The sequence below is a fragment of the Tachyglossus aculeatus genome, chromosome 4, assembly GCF_015852505.1.
Source record: "Tachyglossus aculeatus isolate mTacAcu1 chromosome 4, mTacAcu1.pri, whole genome shotgun sequence".
Taxonomy (NCBI): Eukaryota; Metazoa; Chordata; class Mammalia; order Monotremata; family Tachyglossidae; genus Tachyglossus; species Tachyglossus aculeatus.
This window is the reverse complement of record NC_052069.1, coordinates 60590648-60617706: the sequence shown is the minus strand read 5'-3', so window position 1 is coordinate 60617706 and position 27059 is coordinate 60590648. Positions and strand designations below refer to the sequence as shown.

General features: G+C 43.3%; 1 protein-coding gene and 1 non-coding gene across 9 annotated transcripts in view; one reads left to right on the top strand and one right to left on the bottom strand.

Annotated features, from left to right (window-relative positions):
* The window catches only part of NTNG1 (netrin G1), a 316974-nt gene that overhangs the window by 181353 nt on the left and 108562 nt on the right, over positions 1 to 27059 (bottom strand). The gene's annotated exons all lie outside the window — the stretch shown is intronic.
* Positions 5991 to 6128, top strand: LOC119927424. Its single transcript, XR_005450428.1, has one exon. It is a non-coding gene; the product is annotated as a small nucleolar RNA SNORA7 (small nucleolar RNA).

Here is a 27059-nt window from a genome sequence, read left to right as displayed (position 1 = left end):
TTACCGAGGAAGCTCCATCCCCACTTTCCCCACACCAACAGGGTGAAAAAGAAGGAGTCACAGCATGGCGCTGCCTCTGCAAAACCTTGAGAAGACTATAGCAGCTGCTGCTGTAGCAGTCATTAAGGCTGTGGTTGTGACTGGGGACTCTGAGCCATGAGGAGTCTGAAATCCTGCTCCTCTAGCCATGGTACCCTACTGATCTTTGTTTTTTTATTTTTATGTTGTCATTGTTTTCTCTCATCTCTCCTTTGTGTCTTTCTCCAGTCAGCCCCTCTCTCCCATTTCATTTTTACATTAAAAGCATTCTGAAGACCAGGGGACCTGTCTAATAGAGAAGCAGCGTGGCTCAGTGGAAAGAGCACAGGCTTTGGAGTCAGAGGTCTTGGGTTCAAATCCCGGCTCCGCCAATTGTCAGCTGTGTGACTTTGGGCAAGTCACTTAACTTCTCTGGGCCTCAGTTACCTCATCTGGAAAATGGGGATTAAGACTGGGAGCCCCCTTTGGAACAACTTGATCACCTTGTAACCTCCCCAGCACTTAGAACAGTGTTTTGAACAAAGTGCTTAATAAATGCCATCATTATTATTATATTAATTCCCACCTGGTTATTCCTTCCCAGCAGTTAATGCACTGCTCTGCTCACAGTCAGTTCTTAAAAAATACTATTACCATTACTAATATTACTACTATGTAAAGGTGAAAAAAGATACACTGCCCCAGTAGAATACTGTCAATTGGTCAATCCATCAGTGATATTTATTGAGGACTTACTGTGTGCAGAGCACTTTACTAAGTAGTTGGGAGAATATAGTACAATAGAGTTGGTAGACATGATTCCTGCCCACAAGGAGGTTACAGTCTGAAGGAGCCTGTCAACTCAAAAAAGATTCAAGCCATGAAACATATACTTCAGAAAGGTGGGAAGAATGAAACCAACTTAAATCCCCTGCAGGAAGGATAGCTGGTGTCAAAAAAAAATCACAGTCATAGATCACCAAAATGTTGAGAAGCCAGTCAGTTCTTGATCCACTTCTATTCTTGATCTATACTCACTCCCTTGATGACCTCATTTGCTCCCACAGCTTCAACTATCATCTCGACGTGGATGATACTCAAATTTACATCTCCTCCCCTGTTCTCTCTCCCTCCCTCCAGGCTTACATCTCCTCCTGCCTTCAGGACATCTCCACCTGGATGTCTGCACACGACCTAAAACTCAACATATACAAGATCGAGCTCCTTATCATCCCTCTCAAACCGGGTCCTCTCCCTGACTTTCCCGTCACTGTGGACAGCACTACCATCCTTTCTGTCTCACAGGCCCGCAAACTTGGTGTCATCCTTGACTCCGCTCTCTCATTCACCCCACATATCCAATTCATCACCAAAACGTGCTGGTCTCATCTTCACAACATCGCCAAGATCTGCTCTTTACTCTCCAACCAAACTGCTTCCTTGTTAGTACAATCACTCATCATATCCTGACAGGATTACTACATCAGCATCTTTTCTGATCTCCCAACCTACTGTCTTTCCCCACTTCACTCTATCGTTCACTCTGCTGCTCAGATTATCTTTCTACAGAAATGCTCTGGGCATGTCACCCCCTCCTCAAAAATCTCCAGTGGTTGCCTACCAACCTTCAAATCAAGCAAAAACTCATCACTCTAGGCTTCAAAGATCTCCATCACCTTGTCCCCTCCTACCTCACATCCCTTCTCACCTACTACAGCCCAGCCCTCACACTCCACTCCTCACTCACCTCCTCACTGTGCCTCGTTCTCACCTGTCCCACCATCAACCCCTGGCCCACATCCTACCTCTGGCCTGGAATGCCCTCCTTCCTCACATCCGCCAAACTAGCATACTTCCCCCCTACAAAGCCCTACTTAAAGCTTACCTCCTCCATGAGGCCTTTCTAGACTGAGCCCCCCTTTTCCTCTGCTTCTCCTTCCCTCCCCATCACCCCTATTCCCTCCCTCTGATCTACCCCCTGTTCCACAGCACTTATAAGTACCTACTTATTATTCTATTTATTTTATTAATAATGTATATCTATAATTCTATTTTTTTTACATCAATACTACTGATGCCTGTCCACTTGCTTTGCTTTGTTTTATTGTCTGTCTCCTCCCTTCTAGACTGTGAGCCTGTTGGGTAGGGATTGTCTCTATTTGTTGCCAAATTGCACTTAGGGATTTTCTCTGTTGCCTAATTGTACTTTCCAAGTGCTTAGTATAGTGCTCTGCACACAGTAAGCACTCAATAAATACGATTGAATGAGTGAATGAATGCAGCCTTTGCTCTACATAGATGCAAACAGTCACTCAGAGCAGTTGATTGTCCACCCTTCCTTACATATCCCTGTGGTGGAGATGGCTCAACTTCTGTAATTAATCTGATCTGAGTTTTATCACCACAAGAGTTAATAAGCTCTTCCAGAAGCCCAACCAAACTCTCTTTGGCTTTAATAATGTAAGCCTGTTCCATTTATTCTATCCTGTAAAGACATCAAGGACAGCGGTCAGCATCTATCTCATAAATATCTTTCAGAAACCTGAAGGCAGTCATTAAATCACCCCTTAGTCTTATCTTCTTCAAACTGAACCACCCCAATTTCTTAAAACTCCCCTCAGAGGTCTGTTTTCCATTCCCTTAACCATGTTTATCACTTTTCTGTACACTCGCCAGTTTACCATGGCTCAGTGGAAAAAGCACGGGCTTTGGAGTCAGAGGTCATGGGTTCAAATCCCAACTCCATGAACTGTCAGCTGTATGACTTTGGGCAAGTCACTTAACTTCTCTGTGTCTCAGTTACCGCATATGTAAAATGGGGATTAAAACTGTGAGCCCCCCAGGACAACCTGATCACTTTGTAACCTTCCCAGTGCTTAGAACAGTGTGTTACACATAGTAAGCCCTTAACAAATACCATCATTATTATTATTATTATTACCCAATCAATGAATCAATAGTATTTACTGAGCACTTATGCTGTGGAGAGCAATGCATTAAGCAATTGGGAGAGTTAAAGAAAATAAGTAGACTCAATCCCTACCCCAAGGAGTTTACAATCTAGAGGGGCAAATGAAATGTGATGAGACTTTTAAAATGTCGTGGCCAAAATGGAACAAAATATTCTAGAAAGGACCAGACAATGGGAAGAGAGTGAGGGTTTTTTTAATGTTATGTAATTCAGTACCATGGAGTTATTTTTAAAATTGCATATTTTAAAAACAGACTGACATATTCAGCTCCTGGTCCATCAACTAAGGCCTCTCAGTCTCTTTCTGCTGCACTTGTGCCTAACTTGTGTGTATATGTTTTGGCTTTTTCTTCCTAAGAATACTGCTTTGTCTTTCTGCCTACCACATTTCATCTATTCTTGGAGATACCTTTCCCTAGTCTATTAAAATCACCTTGAGTTTTATTCCCATGTTTCCTAGTGTTAGCAAACCTATCCAATTTTGCATCATCTGCAAATCCCATAAGCATATTCACAATTTCTACCCTCTGGTGATCAATGAAGATACTGAAGATAAGTGGACCCATGACTGACCCTTTTGGGATATAACCACTCCCCAGTTGATAGACCTTTTCATAACATGGACAGGGAGTTTATTACTGAAGTATTTCAAGTTGGGAGGAATTTGCCTTTCTTGTCATGAGGAACGGCTGTTTAGCTCCTGTTTACTTTTTGCTCATTCCCTAGCTACTGCTTTATTCCCTGGTCTCTTACTCCTGAATATACTACTTCAGGGACAAGAGTTAGTGTTCCTTTGCTCTCCATCCAAACCACTACCTTGCTGGTTCAATCTCTCATCCTTTCCAAACTGGATTACTGCATCAGCCTCCTCTCTGATCTCCCATCCATCCTCCTGTCTCTCCCCACTTCAGTCTATACTTCACGCTGCTGCACTGATCATCTTTGTGCAGAAACTCTCTGGGCATGTTACTCCCTTCCTCAAAAATCTCCAGTGGCTACCAGTCAACCTAAGCATCAAGCAAAAACTCCTCACTCTCAGCTTCAAGGCTGTCCATCACCTCGGCCCCTCCTACCTCACCTCCCTTCTCTCCTTCTACAGCCCAACCCACACCCTCCACTCCTCTACCGCTAACCTCCTCACTGTGCCTCATTCTCGCCTGTCCCGCTGTAGACCCCCAGCCCACATCCTCCCCCTGGCCTGGAATGCCATCCCTACGCCAAGCTAGCTCTCAACCTCCTTCTCCTACTGAGAAGTCACCTCCTCCAGGAGACCTTCCCAGACTGAGCCCCCTTTTTCCTCTCCTCCTCATCCCCCCCACCATATCTCCTTCCCCTCCCCACAGCACCTGTATATATGTTTGTACAGATTTATTACTCTATTTATTTTACTTGTACATATTTACTATTCTATTTTTGTTAATGATGTGCATCTAGCTTTACTTCCCTTTATTCTGATGACTTGACACCTGTCCACATGTTTTGTTGTCTGTCTCCCATTTCTAGACTGTGAGCCCGTTGTTGGGTAGGGACCATCTCTATATGTTGCCAACTTATACTTCTCAAGTGTTTAGTTCAGTGCTCTGCACGCAGCAAGTGCTCAATACATGTGATTGAATGAATGAATGCTCCTTGGTACGTGAATGGTAGTATAAATGGCCTACAATGAGGTCCAGGAGTGAAGCAGAGAAGATGACTGATTAAGAGTGAGAGATGACTTGTCCTGCTTCCATCAACTTGTGCCTTGGTGCTCACTCAGATATCATCTCCCTGCCCAGATATCCATCAGTCCCTTCCTGTCCTGGGGCTGCAAGCTACTGGGGCACCTGGATGACTCCTAGCCAAGACACGGACTTCATCCAAAAATCTCTGGAGTGAAAAGAAAGTTTGAGGAGAGAAAAGAATATCTTACAACCTCCTACAAATCTTAATTGGATTCTTTTGCTCAGAAATAGGGAACTATTGATCTTTGCTTCTTTTCGGTTTTGGTGCGAAACAGGCAATTATGTTACCAACTTATACTTCCCAAGCACTTAGTACAGTGCTCTGTGCACAGTAAGTGCTCATTAAATAGGATAAAAAATTGCACTAACAGTGATGTAAGTGACTCTGCTCAGTCATGATTAAGTATTTATGATGTCTTCGATTGGTTGTGTATCACAAATGATTTTACTAATAGTTTAAGTGCTTCCTACTTGACTATCCTAAACTGCTTACAGCATTTACACTTAATGGTCTTATTATGTAATAATGGTGCTCGTTTTTAATGCTACAGTGCTCAGAGTTGAACTGATGCATGTTTCTCATCATGTTTTAAAGATTATTTGCAACGAAGCCTAGGGGGCACCTTTAAATCAATGCTTTGACTAGGAGATCACCTCTTGAGTAAATATAAAACTGGTATCATTCAAGGCCACTGCAGTAATGTCCAAACCATCCTTGAAGTGGGAATGTGGTCCCAGTTGGAAGAAGGAGAGAGGAGAAGCTCAGGATAGGGGGACCCTCTGTACTTTTCAGTTTTTCTGAAAATGACACTCCATCCCTGGAAAAGATATCTCAGGCCCTACAGCACAACCTGAATTCAGTTCTGCTCTGGAATTCCATTCAGTGTAAATTCCCTAAGTAGCTTGCACTTGAACATGCCCAGGAAAGTGTAGAGCAAGGTGAGGAATGAGTCCAGCTGACTCATGTAGGCTGCAGTATGACCAACGCAGGGAAAGAGCAGAATCTCCACACTCGAGATGCCAAGTCAACATCTAGCGTGGCCTAGTGAGAAGAGTGCAAGACTGGAAGTCAGAAGACCTGGGGTCTAATCCCAGCCCCACCACTTCCTGCTTTTTGATCCTAAGCTCAGTTTCCTCACCTGTAAAATGGGAATCAAATACCTGCTCTTCTACTTCTTTAGACTGTGGGTCTTAGGTAGGACAGGGACCCTGTCTGATCTAATTGCATTGTACCTATCCCAACACTTAGCACAGTGTTTGGCTTATAGTAAGCACTTAACACCTTCTCAGGATCATACCTGGAGAGTTTCCAGTACTTTACCATTTTCAGCTATAGGAGGGAAAGACAAGCAGAGACATACCCATTCCATTTCTAGCTTGGGCATTGGTTAGCAAGTGGAAGGCAATCTGCAACAAGTCAAAGCTCACCGGTGCTGGGCAGCAACAGCATGGGAGAGAGCAGAGGGCTGAGATTCAAGTTGACTGCACAGAAGAAGGTGACAGTAAACCACTTCTGTATTTTAACCAAAAAACCCTCTATGGGTACACTACACTACTATGTGAAGAGCACTGTACTGTTCGGGAAAATACAATAAAATAATTAACAGTGACATTCCCTGCCCACAAGAAGCTTACAGTTGAGAGAGAGAGAGAGAGAGAGAAAAATAGGGATCAATACAAATTAATAAAGTTACAGATATGTACATAAGTGTTTTGGGGCTGGGAAAAGGGAAGAGCAAAGGGAACAAGTCAGGATGATGCAGAAGACAGTGGGAGATGAAAAGTGGGGCTTAGTCTGGGAAGGCCTCTTGGAGGAGATGTGCCTTCAATAAGGCTTTGAAGAGGTGGAGAGTAATTATCTGTCCGATTTGAGGAGGGAAGACATTCCAGACCAGAGGCAGGACACGGGCTAGGGGTCAGCATCAGGGGTGAGACAGATGAGATCAAGGCACAGTGACAAGGTAAGGACTAGAGGAGTGAATTCTGGCAGATATGTCCATGGAATCATTATGGGTAGGAAATGACGACAACATAAGACTGGACAAGACAACCACTTAATAAATACCATGGTTAGCATAATTAAGGATAGCTTGCAAGGACATATCTTTCATACAAAACTATATTTCCACATTCCCCCATCACATTTAAAAATGAATATGTTAAAAAAACTGCATCACCATCATGTCACAGGGGCATTCTGACCAGCAGATCTGAGCTTGACACTATGAACCATTGTATTTTAAGCAGGCTATAAATATGCCCAAATGAGGTCTCCCTTCTATACATTTCCCTCCTTTCACTGATGCCGTTTTTATTCCATGCATTTAAAAGACATCGGATGCCCTAGATTTTATAGCCATAATGTGTATTCATGAGCCAAACCCATTGAGACTGCTCAGCTGAAAAAGTCCTACTGCTGATGTAACTGATGTTTACAGCCCAGCATAGGTACAGAGACCTAAAGCTAAAGATGGAGAAACAGGTGTTTGCCCTGTGTCAACAGAGAAAATTGTATTTTTGCTTGTGAAATGCTAATGTGGTAATGCTTATTCTTTACTCTATCATCTATTGTTAATTAAAATAGCAGTCCATTGCAGAACAGCTGTCACAATAGAGTGCATAATTATTATCTGTTTGATATTTTAATTAAGTTATCATGCAGGCTGTTGGTCTGCAGGTCTGGTTTATTAGAGATATTTGGAGTCTGCCAGCCACTACCTTCTTTTTGTTTTAAATACAACCTCTGAAACGTGGCATTAAATATTCATTAGCTGAGTCTAGAATAAAATGGCAAAACAGCCTTGGGCTGTTATAAACAAAAGTAATAAATGCATTAAGAAGACAGATTAGTTTAGGCCTATTGGTTTCTGACTGGTTTCATATGATAGTAAAATTTATCATCCTAACTGGAGAAAATTTAGAATGATTTATGTAATACAGAGACAGAAATCCAGGATTTCGGCTTGAAAGACAAAAGTTATTGCAACTCAAGGGTTTCTGGAGTTGGTGTTTCAGACTTTATTATCCTAATGGATTGGTCCCAAAAGTCATAGTCCACTACACTTAAAGAAGCTCTCCCAGAAAAAATTATGAAGCACTCAGTGATTAAAAAAAAAACCACCAAACAGTTCCCCACTGTCTCTTATGGTTTTTGATGGTTTGACTTCCTATATGGTTAATAACCTTATTATCAGAATTGTCCCACAAGTCTACATAATATAAGAACAGATTAGCAGTATTGTTCCTGAAATAGATGCTAGGATAGAAGCTTTTTACAAGGAACCTAAAATATATGTCTAACCTCCCTATGATAGAAAGGATAAGTAGTCTGCTTGGAGAGATCCATTAATACTCTGAGTACTATGATCCTTTCAGGAAATTGCCATTTCCACCCACTCAATGGAACCCTAATGGCCTGAGAGTGATATAGCCTCTCCAAAAAGGCAGAGGTTGATTCCCTTAAACTCAGAAGGCATAGGCCTGTGTCACTGGGAGATGGCAGGCATGACATATTAGGCGAATGAAGTCCTAGTGGAGTCCCTAGCTTAGAATGCTATGTACAGGCAGGATAAAGTAGGATTCCCCTTCCTTAGAAATCATGCTAAAAGCCACCTTGTAGGCTGTGAGGCTTGAAGGATTTTTTTTTTTTTTGAATTAGTGGTGGATGTAGGTTTTGCCACTGATTATTTGAGTTTGGGGTCAGGACATACCAAACAGGTTATTTTGCTATGCTGAATGTGTTTGGATGCAGTATGGCTGTTTACTTGGATAATAGTCCCCTGCTAACTTTCTAAATCAGGGCAGGAATCACACCTACCAACTCTATTACATTGTACTTTTGCAAGTGCTCTGTAAACAGTAAATGCTCAATGAATAACATTGATTGATTTCTGAGATAGTAAAGAAACTAAATAGCAAGCTTAGAGATTGTCAAGCACCCCAGTTCCCAGCTATCTCAAGAGAAAAGTGGCACATGCAGTCTGGAATCGTTTTTCTGACTACCCTTGTTCCCCTTTCCTGTCAACAAGGTGGGAATTGAGAAAGCAAAGAAGAGTTGCCTTCCGGCAGATTTGCAGGGGGAGAGAATTCCTGGCAAGGGGAAGGGCATGAGCTAGAATCCAGAAGGTGAGGTGAGAATGAGGGTCTGAGAAGATGAACTTGGGGTAAGCAGAGGGTGACCTGGGGAGTACCAGGGGAAGAGAGTAGATACGTAAAAAGGGAATAGTTTGGATTCACCTCAAAGTTACTGGACAGGAGTCTTGCTTTATTTGGAGGGAAATTGTGAACTCCTTGAGAATTGAGAAGTTGTGTGGCCTAATGGAAAGAGCACGGGCCTGGGAGTGAGAGGACCTGAGTTCTAATTCTGGTTCTGCCTAATGCTTTCTCTGTGACCTTGCCAAGTCACTTAAATTCACCTTGCCTCGATTCTCCTGTCCGCCATCCTCCTTAAACTGTGAGCCCCATGCGGGACAGGGACTGTATCCAACCTAATTCACTTGTATCTACTCCAGTACTTAGAAGAGTGCTTGGCATATAGTAAGTGCTTAACAAATACCATTTTTTAAAAAAACCTTGAGGGTTAGGGACAGTGTCTAATTCCCTGTGGTATACTTTCCCTGACCTTGGTACATTGCTCTGCACACAGTAAGCGCTTAATAAATATTATTCAGTCAATAGTACTTATTGAGAACTTACTGTGTGCAGAGCACAGAACTAAGCCATTATTGGGGGAGTTCAATAAGCAGCGTGGCTCAGTGGAAAGAGCACAGGCTTTGGAGTCAGAGGTCATGGGTTCAAATCCCAACTCCACCAATTGCCAGCTGTGTGACTTTGGGCAAGTCACTTAAATTCTCTGGGACTCAGTTACCTCATCTGTAAAATGGGGATGAAGACTGGGAGCCCCCTGTGGGACAACATGATCACCTTGTAACCTCCACAGCGCTTAGTACAGTGCTTTGCACATAGTAAGCACTTAATAAATGCCATTGTTATTATTATTGTTATTATTATTATTAGAGTTAGCAGACCCAATCCCTGCTCACAAAGAGGTTGTGGTCTAGAGAGGGAGAAAGACATTAAAATAAATTACAGACAGGGAAAGTGGGGTGAGAATAAGGTTATGTACATAACTGATGGAGGTTGAGGGTGTATTGAATATCAAGTGCTTAAGGAGTTCTGCTACACAAATACTACTTACTGGTACATTTAAATTTTTATGTGTTGAACAACATTTTAGGAGAGTAGTATAGATGGAAGAGGGGAGTGGTTCAAAGAAGAAGTCTACTGAGGAGGTAAAAGCCGGATCCCGGGTGAAGCCCATCTGGGTGGAAAGAAATATGAGAAATGTTGTAGAGAACGAAGTGGCAGAACTGGGCTATGAGCTGAGCATGAGGGTTAAAAGAAATCGAGGGGTCAAAGGTGACATTAAAGTTGAGAGCTTCAGAGACAGGGAGGATGACGGCATTGGTGACAGAAATAGGAAAGTTAGAAGGAAAAGTAGGTTTAGGGGAGAAGATGAAAAACTTAGTCTAAGCCATGTTGTGCTGAAGATGCCAATGGGACAGCCAAGTGGAGACTTCCTGATGGGAACATGAAATGCAAGCTTGCAGAGCAGATGAAAGATCTGAGCTAAAGAGGTAGGTTTCAGGTACAGGTTTCTAAAAATGGTAGCTGAAATCACCTTGAGGGGATGAGGATCTGGAGGTCACTTGGGTATAGCAAGAAGAGTAGGGCACCCAGAAATACAACAAAGTAACAGCCAGATATGGGCAAGGAAAATATATTAGAGAAGGTGGATACGTTATATCCCAAGCAATTAGTACAGTGGTTGGCACACAGTAAGCTCTCAGTAATATGACTGATTGATTGACTGATTGATTGAGAGACAATGAAAAGAATATGCACTGGGAACAATATCCTCCATTCTTGTCTGTGAATTATTCAGCTATGGAATAAATGGTGCAAAACTGACTACATTTAGGCTTCTTGAGCTGTGTGACTTTGGGCAGGTCGCTTCACTTCTCTGTGCCTCAGTTCCCTCATCTGTAGGATGGGGATTAAGACTGTGAGCCCCACGTGGGAGAGCTAACCTCCTCCAGGAGGCCTTCCCAGACTGAGCCCCCTCCTTCCTCTCCTTCTCCTCCCCCTCCCCATCCCCCACCTTACCTCCTTCCCCTCCCCACAGCACCTGTATATATGTTTGTATATATTTATTATTCAATTTATTTATTTATTTTACTTGTACATATTTATTCTATTTATTTTATTTTGTTAATATGTTTTGTTTTGTTGTCTGTCTCCCCCTTCTAGACTGTGAGCCTGCTGTTGGGTAGGGACCATCTCTATATGTTGCCAACTTGTACTTCTCAAGCACTTAGTACAGTGCTCTGCACACAGTAAGCACTCAATAAATACGATTGAATGAATGAATTAAAAGTACAGGATCCCAAATGAGTGGCTGGCTTCACTATCTTATAGGGAGATGCAATCACTAATCCCAGTCCGTACAAATTCAGCCAGGAGTCCACATCACTAATTCATAACCCCGCTCCTTACCTCTATTACCAGCAGTTATGGTCTTGCAATGACAAATATGAAGAAAAAAAGTGTTATTTTCTACAGATTATTATGAGACTGAATATTGTAAACTACAGAGGGCAGAGACTATGTTGTTAAATGGTCCTATATTTTCCCAAGCATTTTATTTAATGATAGGCACCCAATTGGTGCTCAATAAATACTACTGAATGAATTCATAGAATATTTCAGCACTAATATTGGTAGGTATACTGAAACATAATAAAATACTCAAGCCACAAGATGATGTTAGAGGAAGTAGAAAGCCTACTTATGAGTGTACCAAAAATCAACTTGTGATCACCACACAATCTTTCACTTATTCAATAAGCTAAAAGACATACTAGCTGCACCCAAGATCTTAACATTAGCACATCAGTGGCTATATCATAATAAAACAGCAGGACCATAAGAACAAAAGGCTTCCAAGACACCAGGTTGGCTATAGGCAATGGAGTATAAAAAAGATCGGCAAGTGAAATAGCAGCATCACGGGAGCCCAGCTACAAATTCCAGCAAAATGGTGAATGAGCACTTCTCTGCCAGACTGTCTACCAGTGGATGCTATTAGTCAATGCCACAAAACTGGTTTTATTAAAACATTTTAGATGTTGAAGAACTACTTGTAATGAAACAAAGAGGCTGTCATCAGCTCCTTGCAGTGCTTCAAGATACAGATAAGAGAGCATAATAGAAGATTGTGATGTGATATGTAAATTAAGTGGTTGGAAACCAAGCAAATCACTAACTAGTTAGGAGACCCCCAGCCCTTACCATTGGCTTTAAGGCCCTCCATCATCTCTCCCATCCTTCCTGATCATCTACTACAACCCAAAACACATACCTCACTGCTTTAACACGAACCTAATAATAATAAATAATAATAATGATGGCATTTATTAAATGCTTACTATGTACAAAACACTGTTCTAAGCACTGGGGAGGTTACAAAGTGATCATATTGTCCCATGGGGGGCTCACAGTCTTAATCCCCATTTTACAGATGAGGTAACTGAGGCCCAGAGAAGTTAAGTGACTTGCCCAAAGTCACACAGCTGACAACTGGTGGAGCTGCGATTTGAACCCATGACCTCTGACTCCAAAGCCTGTGCTCTTTCCACTGAGCAATGCTGCCGCCACCAACCCCTTATCTGCATCCTCCCTCTGTCCTGGAACTCCCTGCCCCTTTGTACCTGGCTCACCACCACTCTCCCCATTTTCCAAGCCCTACTGTTGTGGGCAGGGAATGTTTCTATCCACTCTGTTGTATTGTACTCCCCCAAGCACTTAGTATAGTGCTCTGCACACAGTAAGTGCTCTATAAATATAGAGCCAGAGCTCTATATTTCCACTGAGCCAGAGAAGCAGCATGGCTCAGTGGAAAAAAGCCCGGGCTTTGGAGTCAGAGGTCATGGGTACAAATTCCAGCTCCGCTAATTGTCAGCTGTGTGACTTTGGGCAAGTCACTTAACTTCTCTGTGTCTCAGTTACCTCATCTGTAAAATGGGGATTGACTGTGAGCCCCCCGTGGGACAACCTGATCACCTTGTAACCTCCCCAGTGCTTAGAACAGTGCTTTGCACATAGTAAGTGCTTAATAAATGCCATTATTATTGTAAATATAACTGATTGATTGATATCTCCTCCAAGAGACCGTCCCAGACTAAGCCTTCACTTCCCCTATTCACCCTGCCTTTTATGTTGCTTGTGCACTTAGGATAGTACCTCTTAAATACTTTGATTTTCATCCCATCCCCAGAGCCCTTATGCACATATCCATCTGTAATTTATTTTAATGTCTCTCTCCCCTTCTAGTCTGTAAGCTCTTTGCAGGCAGGGATCATGTTTTAACTTCTCTAATGTAGCATACTCTCCCAAGTGTTTATTACAGTGCTTGGCACACATTGGTTTCCAAACCAGAGACATGCATTCACTGCAGCACCACTGAAGAGAGCAGATGGTTCCACCCTCCTCAAAGACAAGGAAAGAAGCCAGTACAGATAGAGACATCACTTCAGTGATCTTTAAATACACCTTCTCATATGGCAGAAACACTAAATACATAGCATATCTGGGCGAAGCAGCATGGCCTGGTGGAAAGAGCATGGTTTGGGAATCAGAGGGCCTGGGTTCTAATGCTGGCTCTGCCACCTCTGCTCTGTAGCCTCAGGCAAACCACTTCACTTCTTTGTGCCTCAGTTACCTCATCTGTAAAATGGGATTAAGACTGCGAGCCTCATGTGGGACATGGGCTGTGTCCAACGTGATTAGTTTGTATGTCCCTTAGTGCATAGTACAGTGCCTGGCAATCAATGACACATTGTAAGCACATAACAAATACTATTAAAAAAATATGTACCATTATTCGAACCCCATGCATGCTGAGAATTACAATGTGGCTTCGGATGGAATATCTTGGCTGCATGCCCAATATGCAAGCTCAAGGAATAGCATCAAGAAATATTAACAACCCTCCTAAAATCCCAGCTTACTCCGCATGCCCCAGTTGCATCAGAACATAATCTCCCCTTGGCCCTTGAAAACTTCAGTCATATCCTCAGCATTAAAAGTACAGTTGCATAATTCTATGTATTTATATATGATTTATATATTCATCTGTACATTCCGTTATTTTAGATGTTTTATTCTGCTGTGTTTGTACTGCTTCTGGTATATGCTGTTCTTCAGGTTTTTGCTACCTATAAATACTCTTTCTCCTCTAATAGACTGGAAATTTGAGGGCAGGGAAAATATGTCTTGCTACTGTTGTATTCTCCAAATGCTTTCCACAATGCCTCGCACTCAATAGGAATTCAATATATACTATTGAATCATTGACTGAAGTATTTCCAATCTATTTTCACAGATCTTTCAAACATGTAATTGTGATGTTGAAAACCTAAGCTTTGGTAGCTACTCAGTAAATTAGGTTTTCCTGAGATGTCCAACAAGATTGACTTTTGCTCTGTGAGCATGGACCATGAACCCAGTAAGGCATGTAGACGGAACCTTTTGCAATGAAGAGCAAAGGCAAAACAACAACAACAATAAAATAAACAAAACAAAAAACCAATATTCTTAAGACAATGGGAGTGACTGATTCCTAAACAAAGTTCAAAGCAGCTAAATATCACAGCTTGGCTGACTGACCTCTCAAGCAAAGTCCACTAATACACAATTTAAATTGTGCATCACAATGATGGTGCAAGGTAACATGAATTGGTTTGCCGTGGGAAATTATAGGATGATCAGAATAAATCTGAGAAAGGAAAAATGCAGACTGAATATATTCAAGGTGACAAGAGAACCTGAGACTGAAGCCTTAAAAATTAGCCTGGACCAAATGTTAGAAAGTGTGGAGTGGGAGCTTCTCATTTATTCATTCTTTCTTTTGTTGAATTGCTTCATTTTATGTTTATCATTTAATAATAATAATAGTTATTATTATGGTATCTGTTCATTCATTCATTCAAGCATATTTATTGAGTGCTTACTCTGTGCAGAGCACTGTACTAAGTGCTTGGGAAGTACAAGATGGCAACATATAGAGATGGTCCTTACCCAACAACGGGCTCACAGTCTAGAAGGGGGAGACAGATAACAAAACAAAACATGTGGACAGGTGTCATCAGAATAAATAGAGGTAAAGCTAGATGCACATCATTAGCAAAATAAATAGAATAGTATATATGTACAAGTAAAATAAATAGAGTAATAAATCTGTACAAACATATATACAGGTGCTGTAGGGTGGGGGGATGGGGAGGAAGAGAGAAAAAAGGGGGCTCAGTCTGGAAGGCCTCCTGGAGGAGGTGAGCTCTCAGTAGGGCTTTGAAGGGAGGAAGAGAGCTAGCTTGGCGCATGTGCGGAGGGAGGGCATTCCAGGCCAGGGGGAGGACGTGGGCCAAGGATTGACGGCGCGATGGGTGAGAATGAGGCACAGTGAGGAGGTTAGTGGCAGAGGAGCAGAGGGTGCGGGATGGGCTGGAGAAGGAGAGAAGGGAGGTGAGGTAGGAGGGGGCAAGCACTTACTATGTGCTGAGCACTTTTCTAAGCACTGGAGTAGATTCATTCATTCATTCAATCGTATTTATTGAGTGCTTACTGTGTGCACAGCACTGTACTAGGGAAGTACATATAAGGTAATCATGCTGTCCCACATGGGGCTCACAGTCTTAATCCCCATTTTACAGATGAAGCAACTGAGGCATAGAGAAGTTAATTGGCTTGCCGAAGGTCACACAGCAGACAAGTGGCAGAGCTGGGATTTTAACCCATGACCTATGACTCCCAAGCCCCCACTCTTTCCACTGAGCCAGGCTGTTATATCCGTTTTCCCCTCTCAAACCTAATAATAATAATAATGGCATTTGTTAAACACTTACTATGTGCAAAGCACTGTTCTAAGTGCTGGGGAGGATTCAAGATGATCAGATTGTCCCACGTGGGGCTCACAGTCTTCAGCCCCATTTTACAGATTATGTAACTGAGGCACAGAGAAGTTATGATTTGCCTAAAGTAACACAGCTGACAATTGGCAGAGCCGGGATTTGAACGCACGACCTTTGACTCCCAAGTCCGTACTCTTTCCAGTGAGCCACGTTGCTTCTCTGCTGCTATTACAGTGTTTATTAAACCTATTGTATTCTCCTAGGAGCTTAGCATAATGCTCTGCACACAGTAGAAACTCAACAAATACTGTTGATTGATTACAAGTTGTTTCAATTTGACTCACCTATTGGATTGTAAACTCCTAGAAGGTAAAGACCAGATCTTTTATTTTTACTGTTTATTCCCAAGTCCCTAGCACCATATTCAGTGTTCAAAAAAAGTTGCTGCTGACAATAATGATGCATGGGGGGAAATAATGTGAAATTAGTAAGTTAACAAGAAAACCTTTCAAGTTTTAATTTCTATGATCCTACAGTTCAATAAATTAAGGCTATCACTTTACATGTTCCAAAGCCACAATAAGATTTAATCCTGATGAATCATCCAGGAACCTTCCAATTAGATTCTGAGGCTTATGCCTCTGAGTGTTTCCCCAGAGAAGTTTCAATACAGGGACATATGCAGTAGGTTTTTCAAAGTGAATCTACCTTGGAATCCCAATGATGCAGTCTGAAACAGCTGAGTACTTTAAAAATCTAGGCTGCGCTTGAGTCTTTCAAATGAATTCTAAAGAAAATAAACAAGGCAACCTAAAATGAAAACAAATAAAACCTCCAAAATATAATTGAAGACTGACAAAAAAGTACACTGGAGTTAATCGAAGGTATTGATTTAGAGCCTACTACATTCAGAACACTGAAACAAGCACTTGGGAAAGTACTTTATGACAAAGTTGGTAGTTGCAATCCTTGCCTACAAGGACCTTACAGTATAAGCTCACATCCAAGCCGTCACCAAAACCTGCTGGTCTCAGCTCTGCAACATTGCCAAGATCTGCCCTTTCCTCTCCATCCACACCGCTACCCTGCTCGTTCAAGCTCTCATCCTATTCCGTCTGGACTACTGCATCAGCCTTCTCTCTGATCTCCCTTCTTCGTGTCTCTCCCCACTTCAATCCATATTTCATGCTGCTGCCCAGTTTGTCTTTGTCCAGAAACACCCTGGGCATGTTACTCCCCTCCTCAAAAATCTCCAGTGGCTACCAATCAATCTGCACATCAGGCAGAAACTCCTCACCCTGGGCTTCAAGGCTCTCCATCACCTCGCCCCCTCCTACCTCACCTCCCTTCTCTCCTTCTCCAGCCCAGCCCGCACCCTCCGCTCCTCTGCCGCTAATCTCCTCACCGTGGCTCGTTCTCACCTGTCCCACCGTCGACCCCCAGCCCACGTCATCCCCCTGGCCTGGAATGCCCTCCCTCTGCCCATCCGCCAAGCTAGCTCTATTCCTCCCTTCAAGGCCCTACTGAGAGCTCACCTCCTCCAGGAGGCCTTCCCAGACTGAGCCCCCTCCTTCCTCTCCCCCTCGTCCCCCCTCCATCCCCCCGTCTTACCTCCTTCCCTTCCCCACAGCACCTGTATATATGTGTATATGTTTGTACATATTTATTACTCTATTTTACTTGTACATATCTAGTCTATTTTTTTTTATTTTGTTAATATGTTTGGTTTTGTTCTCTGTCTCCCCCTTCTAGACTGTGAGCCCACTGTTGGGTAGGGACTGTCTCTATATGTTGCCAACCTGTACTTCCCAAGTGGTTAGTACAATGCTCTGCACACAGTAAGTGCTCAATAAATACGATTGATTGATTGATTATAAAGGGGGAGACAGATATTTAAGAGATTAAGGTTAGGGAAAGTAGTAGAAAGGATTAGAGCCAGCAAATGACAGCACTAGGAGAGTAAAAAAACCAGACCTGCAGGAGCTAAGAAACCATCATTCCTTCATCTTACCTATACCAGCACTCTATCTGCCTGCAGCCTGGCCTGAATGTACAGTGAAGAACACCGACCAAGGGTGGCTTTCTGACTGGGGCCTGATAAACTCCCTTGAAACAGCCTTTAGGTATAGCAAGAGCTGTCTGTTTACACGTCAACACAAACACCTGTCCACATCTCAGGGTTCCCTTATTTACTCTCGAAAATCCCTCTGGCTGGGTGTGTTTCTTCTCACCCCCAAGTCCAGGAAGGATTGATATCATTTTGAGCTTATCAAGTCTTTTGAGGTGACCAGATAACTCCTCTCCTTATCTCATGGCTTTTTCCATTTCTAAGTGATTTAAACTACTTTGTTCCTGACCTAGTAACAAGGGGGAGAAGCTGAGGAAGAGGGAGATAGGATATTCCATTATTCCCCCTCCTGCCCCTCCTGCAGTGGCTTAGTTTCCACCCCACCCTGCACCCCTACACCCCTCTTTTCTGTCTTTAGGAGGAGTAACAGGGGCAGGACATATCCAGGTTCTCCCTGTTCCTCCTCTCTGCCCACAAAAGAGGAGGGGATGTAGGGCCCCGGGGGATATGATAGCAGACATGACCTCCCAACACACACACCACCAGAGCTTGGACACAGTGTTGTGAAGATTTCTAGACTTCTAGAAATCTAGACTGTGAGCCCATTGTTGGGTAGGGATTGTCTCTGTTGCTAAATCGTATTTTCCAAGCGCTTAGTACAGTGCTCTGCACACTGTAAGCATTCAATAAATGCGATTGAATGAATGAATTTGGGGGGATGCATGAGGCTTATGTGGAAATTGCTTGGGTCCCATCACCAGCTGCATCAGACGGCATCATATAACTAGCAGGTTTTCCAAACGATTCAGATCCTGTCTGCAGAAAACAATAAGAGGATGGGTCTCAGAGGGTTGTAAATCAACCCCTTCAACTGGGTGGAGGATGATTAGATGGGGCACCAAGGCATGCCCATAATCCAGTCAAATGCACCTTATGCAATTCACACACCTGTCATATACCCTAACCCAACTGAAAGGGCCTGCATTCATTCCCATAGTTAATCACTGAAACATCAGATTAAGTTGCTCTTGAAGCAGACAATCTCTCTTAAAACCCTTAATTTTTTCCAATGGCACCATGTCCTCTCAATCCCATTCCCTGTCCTTCTTTTCCTGTTTCTCCACAACCCACTTCCCCCATGCTACCCACCCCAATAATAATAATGATTGTGGAGTTCATTAAGTATTTACTATAAAAGCAATATATACTAATTTGCTGGGGTACATACAAATTATTCACTTGGGAGGGGTAGTCAGGTGCCAGGACTGGGGAAGGGGACAGTGCAAAGAGTAGGGAGGCATTGGAAGGGAGTGAGCTGATAGAATCAGTGTAAAGTACTGGATAGAGCATGAGATCTACCCACATCCCTCTCCTTCCCTTCCTTTGAAGCTCACAGCACCCGCCTCTACCACCCACTCCAGTTACACTGATTCGTTGCTCTTACCTACCACCCCCCAACCCCATCTCTAACTTTCTGAACCATTATGCTTCTTCTCACTTTCCTTCTGTACACTGGCTTAACAAATGCCATCTTTATTTTTACGTTGAAAGGAGAACAGGTATTGAGTCATCATTTTATTGTTGAGTCCTCATTTTACAGATAAGGAACTGAGGCACAGAGAAGTTGAGTGAGTGGCCTAAGGTCGCAGCAGACAAGGAGCACATCACGGTTATGATGCAGGTTCCCTGATTCCCAGGCCCAAGCTCTATCCAGTATTTTACACTGATTCTATCAGCTCACTCCCTTCCAATCCCTCCCTACTCTTTGCACTGTCCCCTTCCCCAGTCCTGGCACCTGACTACCCCTCCCAAGTGCAGCCTGTGGAACCTCCGCTCCACCATAGGAAAACTTTCTTTGTCCTTAACCTGTGCCAACCCAGTTACTAATCATCTTTATCATTAATGAAATATGGCTCTCCCCTAATGATACTGTCTCCCCAACCATTCTCACCCAAAAGGACCTTTTCTTCTCCCACTCCCCAAGACTCACTGCTAGTCTTGCCCTTTCTTGCCTCCCGATGCCATTTTTACTCCATCCTTCCACATCTCATCCCTCTCCATCCCTTCCTTTGAAGGTCACAGCACCCACCTCTGCCACCCATTCCAGTTAGACTGATTTGTTACTGTTACCTACCACCCCCAAACCCCAACTCTAACTTTCTGAACCATTATGCTTCTCACTTTCCTTCTCTCTTTCTCCATACCTGCACCACTGATCTTTGTGCACTTCAATATCCATGTGGTCGTGTCTGGTGACATTTCTGCTCTCCGCATCCTCTCATTCCACAGCGAGACTCAATGGAAAGAGCACGGGCTTGGGGGTCAGATGTCATGGGTTCAAATTCCAGCTCCACCAATTGTCAGCTGTGTGACTTTGGGCAAGTCACTTAACTTCTCTGTGCCTCAGTTACCTCATCTGTAACATAGGGATTCAGACTGTGAGCCCCACATGGGCAATCTGATCACCTTGTATCCTCCCCAGTACTTAGAACAGTGCTTTGCACTTAGTAAGCACTTAACAAATGCCTCTTCTAGACTGTGAGCCCGTTGTTGGGTAGGGACCATCTCTATATGTTGTCGACTTGTACTTCCCAAGTGCTTAGTACAGTGCTCTGCACATAGTAAGTGCTCAATAAATACAGTTGAGTGAATGAACTGTACTCACCTCCTGTTCCACCCCACCTAACTCATCCAACGATGTGGACACATCATTTGATCTAATCATCTCTAGCCACTGTGCAATCCCTAAGTTTCCCAACATTGAAATCCCACTCTTCAAATGCAGGCTCCTCACCTGTCTTCTCTGAGATCTCTGATTTACTGACCTCCTCTGATTTTCCAAAGTAATCATACCTAATTTTGTCTCCATACACAACCTACTTTCTCTTGAAGCACAAATATTACCTCAACTCTGCTCTCCTCAACTCGCTCACTCCTTATCTCTCTGCCAATCTCATACCACCATCCTGCAACCCTGGATCAACTCTACAGTATAATAATAATTATGAAGGCATTTATTAAGTGTTTACTGTGTGAAAAGCACTGTTCTAAGCACTGGGGAGGTTACAAGGTGATCAGGTTGTCCCACGGGGGGCTCACAGTCTTAATCCCCATTTTACAGATGAGATAACTGAGGGACAAAGAAGTGAAGTGGCTTGCCCAAAGTCACACAGCTGACAGTTGTCAGAGCCAGAATTTGAATCCATGACCTCTGACTCCAAAGCCCGTGCTCTTTCCACCGAGCCACATTATGCTTGAGTTGTGGAGCACTGCTGGAGAAAATCCAGTCATCAAACTGACCACATCTGCCTCAATCTCATTTTCACTCGCTATTAATTCTAACCTCTCCAGCCAGCAACAACATTTTTCCAATTTATTCATTCTCATACCCTTCCACGTGCCGGCTGTTACAGACTTTTAACTCCCTCCTCAAATCTCTTGATCCTTTGCCTTCCCCATCCCTTACCTCTAAAGGCTTTGCAACCAATATCATCAAAAGTTTGCAACGCTCAGGTATGAACTCTCTAAAATGTCCCATGCACTTCTCCAGCCACACCCTGGCTCCTCTTTGACTCTCCCATCCTTCCCAGTAGTACTGTAGGAGAAGCTTTCCTCCCTCCTCTTAAATCTACCCCATCCACCTGCATCTCCAAATCCTATCCCTTTGCACCTCCCTGACCATCATCTTCAAACATTTACTCTCCAATGGCTCTTTCCCACTCTTTTCAAACATGTCCACATATTTTCTATTGCAAAAAATCCCTCCTTTGACCCTCAGCCTCCTGCAGTTATCACCCAATCTCCCTCCTACCATTCCTTTCCAAACTCCACAAATAAGTTGTTAACACTCATTGCCTCCACTTCCTCTCCTCCAATTCTCTCCTTGATTCCCTGTAATCTGTCTTCCACCCCCTCCTCTCCATGGAAACTGTTCTTTCTAAGGTCACCAGTGGCCTTCTTCTTACCAAATTCAATGGCTTCTAACACCATCCTAATCCTCCTTGTATTCTCAGACATCTCCATTGTTGCAAAGAAAAGTCTGGTGTTAGCCACCCCTTCCCTGCTCCCAGCATGTTCTGTGTGTGCTTGGATGGGGCTGAAAGCTGCTCCCAGGAGCTCTTAGGCTCCTCCATCCCCACTGAGATTTTGAGCCTATTTTGTGTACTTACGTTTTAATGTTTCACCATATTCTCCAATCCATTCTCCCCACTTAATTTTTAGATTTTGAGTCCCTTGAAGCACAGAGATCATGTCTAATTCCCAATTCTCAGTTCAGTGCTCTGCACAAAGTAAGCACTGAGTATTAGTACAAGTACTACTACTACTATTATTATCAGCTGCCTTCAACATTTTAGAATATCCCCTTCACCTGGAAACACTAAAGTACTATATATTCTTGGCTTCAGTGACATTGTCCTCTTTTATTCTCCTCCTATTGCTCTAGTCACTACTTCTCAGTGTCTTTTCACGGACTTCTCTACTTCCAACCCTCTAACTTTGGGAGTTCCTCATGGCTCAGTTTTAGGTCCCCTTCTGTTCTCCGTCTACACCCAGTCCCTTGGAAAACTCATTCACTCCCATGGCTTCATCTACCATCTCTATGCTGATTCCCAAATCTACCTCTCCAGCCCTGATCTTTCCCCTTCTTCAGCCTCTAAGCACTTTGGTTTTAGCCACTCTTCCAGTCCCTCATAGACATAAAAATAAATTACAAACGGGTATGTACATCTCCCCACTAATCCATAAGGCCTTTTGGGGCACATGTCTACATACTTTATTGTATTTGCTCAAGTTTAGTACTTTTCTCTGCGTATAGTAAGTGCTCAATAAATGCCATAATTGATTGATTGATTTTTCGGCCTATACCCTTTGAGATCGAATCTTGGGGCTTCCTCTAATGATTCAAATGCTTATAAGCCAAACACTTATAAATACTGTGGTAGACACAAAATAAAAAGTTCCTGTCTGACATGGGGCTCACCATCTAAGGGGGGATGGGGAAACTGAGACCCAGAGAAGTTAGGAGACTTGCCCTGGTTCACACAGCAGGCAAGTGGTAGGGTCAGAATTAGAATTCAGGTCTTCTGAATCCTAGGCCTATGATCTTTCCACTAGGCCATGCATATGTATCTATCCTGTGCCCTACTGTGAATTTAATTTGCATAATTTTTACCTAGCTCTCTCTCTTCCTTTTCAGTCCCTCCCTTAGACTTTATTTTTTCGCTCAACAGTACTCCCCTTCATATTCCCTCTAGTCACTGATAATCTCCCTAACACCTGTATCTGAGAAACTTGCCCAAAATGTGATGGCATGGGATCCAAACATACAGAGTGTGGGGTTTTTGAACAAATGGATTTCCGTAATCCTTTCATTCATTCAATCTTATTTATTGAGCACTTACTGTATGCAGAGCACTATACTAAGGGCTTGGGAAGTACAAATCGACAACATATGGAGACGGTCCCTACCCAACAATGGGCTCACAGTCTAGAAGGGGGAGACAGACAACAAAGCAAGTAGACAGGTGTCAATAGTATCATAATAAATAGAAGTATAGCTATATACACATCATTGATAAAATAGAGTAATAAATATGTACAAATATATACACGTGCTGTTGGGAGGGGAAGAGGGTAGGACAGAGGGAGGGGGCAATGGAGATGGGAGGAGGAGAGGAAAAAGTGGGGGTGTCTATGTCTGGGAAGGCTTTTGAAGGGAGGAAGAGAGGTAGTTTGGTGGATGTGTGGAGGGAGGGCATTCCAGGCCAGAGTTAGGACATGGGCCGGATCTTGATGATAACTCATTTGTATATTTTGAGTTGTACATCTTATGATATTATCAATTTTGCGTTTTCTTAGTTTTTGTTTTTTTCTAAAATAAGACTTGAAATACTATGCTTTGGGAAGTAGCATGGTTTAGCAGCAAGAACCTAGACCTGGCAATAAGAGGACCTGGAGTTTAATTCCAGCTCTGCCACTCACTTGCTGTGTAACCTAGAGGAAGTCATTTAACTTCTCTGAGCCTCAGCTTCCTCAATTGTAAAATGGGGATATAATATCTGCTCTCCCTGCTACTTAGACTGTGAGTTCCCATTGGGAGAGGGACTGTATCTGACCTGATTAACTTCTATCTACTCTAGTGCTTAGAACAGTGCTCAGCAAATAGTAAGTACTCAACAAATGCCATTTTTATTATTAAAAGACCTCATTTTGCAGCTCTTCGCCTTTGTCGTTTTGTTGATGGAGTTTGTTGGCTTTTGCTGGGAAGATACACTACTCTACTATGTTTCTCCTGAAAGTGTCCAATTTTGGTTTCCTACTCAGAATCTCTACCTAAATTTGGTCAGCAAAGACTGCAGTCAAAAATGATTTTAGAGCAATTATAATGTTTATCAAGGTAATCCCAGATTTATCTAGGTATAGAACATCATCCCAGAAAGAACAGTCATCCTAATGAAATTTATCTTCTAAGCTAAAATATAGATTATCCCATCTACCTAGGCCAAATCTTATTTTACCTTCATCATGTTAGGGATTAAACAATCTCTTTTTATAATATTATTCACCAAATTTAAGTGCTCTAATCCATTTTATAATAGGGAGTTAAATTGAAAAATGGAAAAGGGGTCCCACTGCTGCTTCCATATGGCTCAAAAGGAAATCTATTCATTCATTCAATCATATTTATTGAGCACTTACTGTGTGCAGAGCACTGTACCAAGAGCTTGGGAAGTACAAGTTGGCAACACATAGAAATGGTCCCTACCCAACAGCGGGCTCACAGTCTAGAAGGGGGAGACAGACAACAAAACGAAACATATTAACAAAATAAAATAAATATAATAAATATGTACAAGTAAAATAAATAGAGTAATAAAAACATACAAACATATATACATATAAACAGGTGCTGTGGGGAAGGGAAGGAGTTAAGGCTGGGGGAAGGGGGAGGAGGGGGAGAGGAAGGAGGGGACTCAGTTTGGGAAGGCCTCCTGGAGGAGGCGAGCTCTCAGTAGGGCTTTGAAGGATGGAAGAGAGCTAGCATGGCAGATGTGCAGAGGGAGGGCATTCCAGGCCAGGGGGATGACGTGGGCCGGGGGTCGACGGTGGGACAGGCGAGAATGAGGCCCAGTGAGGAGATTAGTGGCAGAGGGGTGGAGGGTGCGGGCTGGGCTGGAGAAGGAGAGAAGGGAGGGGAGGTAGGAGGGGGCAAGGTGATGGACAGCCTTGAAGCCCAGGGTGAGGAGTTTTTGCCTGATGCATAGGTTGATTGGTAGCCACTGGAGATTTTTGAAGAGGGGAGTAACGTGCCCAGAGCGTTTCTGCACAAAGATGATCCGGGCAGCGGCCTGAAGTATGGATTGAAGTGGGGAGAGACAGGAGGATGGGAGATCAGAGAGGAGGCATGGTATGGGACTAGGCATGGGACCATGCATGTGAACCAGTGTGAATCTGCATTTGGATAGGCTGAGTACCCACAACTCCAACATCAATCCCTGGTAGTTAGTAATTCACCCTTCTCTCTACTACTTGTATTTCTATTCTCCCTTCTACTATCATTTCAAATCACTACATGCAACAGAGCCCCCTGAGACCATAACCCCATCTAATTTGTTGTTGTTTGTTGTTTTATGGTATTTGTTAAATGCTTAGTATGTGTCAGGAACATTAACAGCGTGGCTCAGTGGAAAGCACCCAGGCTTTGGAGTCAGGGTCATGGGTTCAAATCCTGGCTCCACCACTTATCAGCTGTGTGACTTTGGACAAGTCACTTAACTTCTCTGGGCCTCAGTTACCTCATCTGTAAAATGGGGATGAAGACTGAGTCCCCCGTGGGACAACCTGATCACTTTGTTAACCTCCCCAGCACTTAGAACAGTGCTTTGCACATAATAAGCGCTTAATAAATGCTACCATTATTATTAAGCACTGGGGTAGATGCAAGTTAATCAGATTGGACACAGTCCCTACCCCACATAGGGCTCACAGTCTTAATCCCCATTTTACAGATGAGGTAACTGAGGCACAGAGAAGTGAAGTGACTTGCCCAAGGTCACAGCCTACCAGGCCTGCTCTATCCACTAGAGTACACTGCTGCTGTGTGTCCAGCACTCCTCCTCTACCTCTGCCACTTACAGCTACAAGGGCACATGAGTACTCTACTTTCATTCTGTCAACTTTAGTAGTAAATAGTTTCATGTTTGCCCCGACATTTGTCGGCAGGGAGAGTACCTTTGCTTTAATCAATACTTCCTATGCTCTTAGTACATTGCACCACACCAAGTGGACACTCAACAAATGCTGCTACTACAATTACTAAAAATATGAATTGGGATAGAAATTGGTTTAAGCGAAGTTAAACATTAAGAATCCCAAAAGCTTGAAATCAAGTTCTGTTTCCCTCCTTCCCTGGGCTTCAGGTTGCCTGTACGACAACTAACACTCATTCATTAATCGTATTTATTAAGCACTTACTGTGCTCAGAGAACTGTACTAAGCACTTGGGAAAGTACAATACAACAATAAACAGTGACATTCTCTGCCCACAACGAGCGCACAGTTTCTAGGGCGTTGAACATTCCCATTTGCTGTCTCTTCTCCCTCTCACCTCCCTATATAGTAGCATAAACAACATATACTGAGCACCCACTTGGTGCAGTGAGATGTATCCAGAGCTTGGGAGGTGACGTGTTTCTTGTCCACAAGAAGCTTGAATTCTAATGGGGAAGATGGGCATGAAGACGTCCCAACTTCTGCTCTCTGCCTTCCTCTTTGCCTCTATAAATCACTGGAGATGGCAACTTCACCTGTCACCAGCCCCCAGCAAGTGACAGGAAACCCCCACCCCCCAAAACTGTCATTCATTCATTCAGTCATATTGAGCACTTACTGTGTGCAGAGCACTGTACTAAGCGCTTTGAAAGTACAATGCCTATACAGAGGATTAGATGCCATGCCCATCACTATCCAGAGTGAGGCCTGGGCTTACTGCATTTAACCCTGGGAATGGTGGTACGAGCATCCCATGGCTCTGGCCCATGCTTGCTTCCTCTTTGTGATGGGGCTCAAATTAGGTCGGGCCATTAATTAATCAATCAATGGTATTCATTGATCATTTTCTCTTTGCAGAGCACTCTACTAAGCGCTTGGGGGAGCAAAATACAACAGAGTTGGTAGACACATTCCCTTCTGACAAAGAGCTTACAATTTAAGTCCCTTAAGGAAGCAGCATGGCGTGGTGGATAGAACCCAGGCCTAAGAGTCAGAAGGTCATGGGTTCCAAACCCGGCTCTGCCACTTGTCTGCTTTGTGAC